The sequence below is a fragment of the Chrysemys picta genome, chromosome 13 (assembly GCF_011386835.1).
Source record: "Chrysemys picta bellii isolate R12L10 chromosome 13, ASM1138683v2, whole genome shotgun sequence".
NCBI lineage: Eukaryota > Metazoa > Chordata > Testudines > Emydidae > Chrysemys > Chrysemys picta.
This window is the reverse complement of record NC_088803.1, coordinates 27,682,598-27,686,596: the sequence shown is the minus strand read 5'-3', so window position 1 is coordinate 27,686,596 and position 3,999 is coordinate 27,682,598.

Genomic DNA, 3,999 nt, shown 5'->3' with positions numbered 1-3,999 from the left:
GTCTTTGACTATTGTCTCATTTATTCTATTTATTTTTTAATATATAAATTTGCTGTCTGGTGATTTAGCTTTTAATTTAAACTACATCTTGTGCCTTCTGAGCTGGGCTCTCCCCACTAAATCATCTTGCCTGACTACTCTTACATTCTTGGCCCCAGCAGCTTCAGATAGGGGAAGGGGAAAACCACCAGCATGTTTGGTTTTTAGTTTGGGGGGGGGGAGGGCACACATGCGCGCGTGCGCTCTCTCTCTCTCTCTCTCTCCCCCTGCATACTACACAATAACCAAACTATGATTCAGGCAATAGTTAGTTCTGTCCCAATGGCAGTTTTAAAAGTCTACACTCAAGAGTGCTGGAGGTTTCTTTAAGAACTGTACAAGGTGCTTCTGTTAGGACCTACAGAGTTTCCTTCTTCCTTCATCAGGTCCTGAAATACTAGTCGTGGTGTGTTTTTTTTTTTTTTTTTTTTTTTTTTTTTTCCTCTCCCTCCCCCTCTCAAACCCACCATGACCTAGATCTGTTTAAGGGAGCAGGGATGTGTGGTGGCTTTTGTTTTTTCTTCCTTCCTTCTGCTCTGGGGCCCAGATGCGACTAACCTCTGTTCAAACTGATAACCTAGAACTCTGTCTTTCTAACACCGTTGAATCAGGGTCTGGTCCCAGCCACAGCAGTTTTGACCAAACTGCCTTCAGGCAAAGTTACCAGCTCAGTTTTTAAGTGACCCGTTCCCTTAATTAAGAGCCTTTGTGAGCCTCCTCATAAGAGGCCTGGAGTGAGTGTTCCTACTATGTTGCTCTTGCATGAGGTAAACACCGAACGTACCAACCCCCAGGTGTGCTGTCAGAACAGGTTTTTGTGTTGGGTCTGGAGCCATGGTGAGTTCTCCTGGCAGGAAGGAAAGTGTGTCAGAATTGATCTGTCTGTGAGCCAGGGAGAGACACTGCAGGCCTCCCCTTGTGGAGCTTGCTGCTTCCTTGCTGACAGGGAGATGGCATGATTCAAGCGCTGTAGCAGCATTCTGCATATCCCTGCCTCCAGTTCAGAGAGGAGGTAGGAACAGGATGTCAGTATAGGTTTATTAGCAAGTTGGCAGCTACAGTCTCAAAGTTCTAGACAAACAACTGCACTCTTATTCTCAGCTAAAATTCTCCAGTTGATTTTTCTGTACATGGCTTTCACTTTATGCAGCTCTGTGACAATCTGCTGAGAGTGTCTGTCACTTGTGGAAGCAGACATCTGGCTACAGTGAGCAAGTGCTCAGATAACCTTTGTCCTTGACATCAGCGATGTCTGAGTCCTTAATTCAGTTTTAGGAAGGCTGCCTTTCCAGCAATATAAAGCATCATCCTAAAGGCCTGCTCTAGCGCCTGGCCCAAATAATGTAGGAAAGGCTGCAACTAACCATTTACTTAACAGGGGAATCCCTGAGGACAATACAAGTGGGAGGAGGTGGTAAATCCCTCCACAGGTGTAATATGCAGCAGGTTGTAAAATCCTCAAACCCTCACTCCCTGGCTTGAGGACACAGTTCAGGGAGTAGGGGGTCCCCAAAACAAATTCTCTGCCTAACTAAAAGATGGTGTACTCACAAACTCCATGAATGATCCTCAGGTTCAAAGATGATGCTGGACTCCTCAGTCACTGGAGAGGCGCTGCTGTCTGCTGACAGGGATCCTCTTCAAGCAGGAATCAGGCTGCTTCAGTCCCAGGATTTCCTCTCACCACAAAAGGGTGCAGGGCTCAAGCTGTAGGTTATACAACTACACTAACAGCCAAATGGTAGCTTCCTAGCCTAGCCTCCACTCACACACTCAGCAGGCAGCTTCCATGGACTAGCAGACAGAGCAGAGCTGACCATGTGGTGACTGGTCTCACCTAGGGAGCTGGAGGGCAAACTTAGTCTGGCTGGGGAAATTTCCCAGCAAATGCTACAAATTGGGAATCATCAGTGGGGAAGGAAAAACCCAGCTGAGGGATCTGCAGTCAGGTTCCTTAGAGGCCTGTTCTTAGGGGGAACCCTGCATGCAGGCCTAGGACTCACCAGCTTCCCACACAGCCAGTTCTGCCCTTGTCTTGGCTGGCTCCAAACTGGCTTAATCCATACCTACACCTTATTTAGCATATGCCCATATATCTATAGTAACATAGCTGAGTACAATGCCATCAGTTTGTTTCCCATAGGCCTCTCTCAGTCCATCTAAACTGGATTGGAACTTGTACTGACACAGGGTTCTGGTTTAATTGCTGGAAGAAGCTGAAGGAGAGACAAAGCTGTGAAGGAGAATGATTGCAGAGGGAATAGGCTAAACACTTCTGTTACCTCTCATTGTATAAACAATCTGCTTCTTCAGGTTGGCTTGGGTGCAAAGTCCCTGTTTAAGGGCTTGTACGTACTGTAGCACTGGGAAATGCCGCCGAGGGCCTACATGATCCCACTTGACTTTGCACGAGTCTGGGGTTACAGCACTTCAGCAACATAAACTAGCAGGGAAGAAGGTCTCTCTACTCTCTCACTTATCAGCTCAGACCACATCAGTCATTTCAGTTGTCACTGCAATCAACCTCACAGGGAATTTAGGCCACTATTTGGAGAAAAAAAATCTAAACACAGAAAGAAGGGAACACCAATGACAGGGTCACCTGTCAACCACAGGTGACAGAGACCTTAATCCAGTCAAAAATTTCCTTTTGCTTCCCTTACACCTGAAGATTTTGGAGCATGAAATATGTGCAAAGCATCAGGGAATCGGCTGCAGTAAGGGTCTGAAATCAGATCTTCTGTCAGTCTCCTTAGCACGTTGTTGGGTAGTTTATAAGTGTCCTGCCTGGATACAGAATAAATAATAATAATAATGATAGTGTCAGATATAAAATAATCTCACAGATTTTTTTCTCTGCAAGGCTTTCCAGTTTCTATAAATCACATGCTCTTCTGTGCAACCAAGGGAAACCAAAACGCTCACCACAGATAGCTCATCAGAAAGAGACAAGAGAGTCATTTTTTTTTCTGAATTTGTTCCGCCTAATACCTTGTTTGCCTTAGCAAGTCATGCATTTGCTGAGTTGTGATGCCTTTTCAACAGCAGGGCTAATTGCTTTATAGAATGCACAGGCGGCATGTACTGGAATTAAGCATGGAGAATAATAAAGGAAGCAAAGCTGCATTTTCTATTTTTCCTCAACACAGCAAGGAAAAAGGGAGCCCATTTCTTTGGGACACCTGCTCCCCCACCCAAAATAGGTTTAGATTCCAGTAGGTTTGATGGTGGGAAAATAGGCCTGAAGAAAGCAAAGGAAATGTTTCCTTTTCCTTGAGAGGAGATGATTGCATTCAAATATTTTCATTTTAAATCACATGAAAATGTCAGCACATGCCAGGCTGAGGCTAATGCAGCCTCTCTGGGGGTGGCACTATTTTATTCCAGGCCCCTAGACTGCCCCAATCTTCCCCAGTAACAACTTACCCGCTCTGAAAGGTTACAGCGATAAGGTTTTCTGTTTCAGTGGTGTTAGCTGTGAAAAGTTAGAGCCACAAGGGGACACATGGCAAAGAGCCGTAAGCCTGTGCAGGCAGGAAATGAAGTCAGTTGTGTTCACTTCCACCCTGGTGCCCTTGGTCTCTGTGAACTGTACAAGGTGTCAGAATAGGATTGAATAAAGACCCAAAAGATCACAGCAGACCCCGGCAAGAGAGAAAGAGGGAGAAAGGAAAACAGAGAAGCAATCCTCCAGCCCAGTGAGGCCAGCAGAAAAGTTGCACAGAGCTAAACAATCTGTTTGGTGGCCTGGGCTAAGCAAACAACTACAACAGAGAGTCGAGAAGTGTGATATTTGTGCTCACGTATAAGAACCAGCCCATTGGAACCTGTGTCATTTTGCTGAGTTGCCCCAGGAACCTCCCATACACTTTGATCCCTACCCTGAGACGGAACCTATGAACAATCCCCTGGCAGCCAGGGCCGGCTCGAGGCACCAGGCAACCAAGCACATGCTTGGGG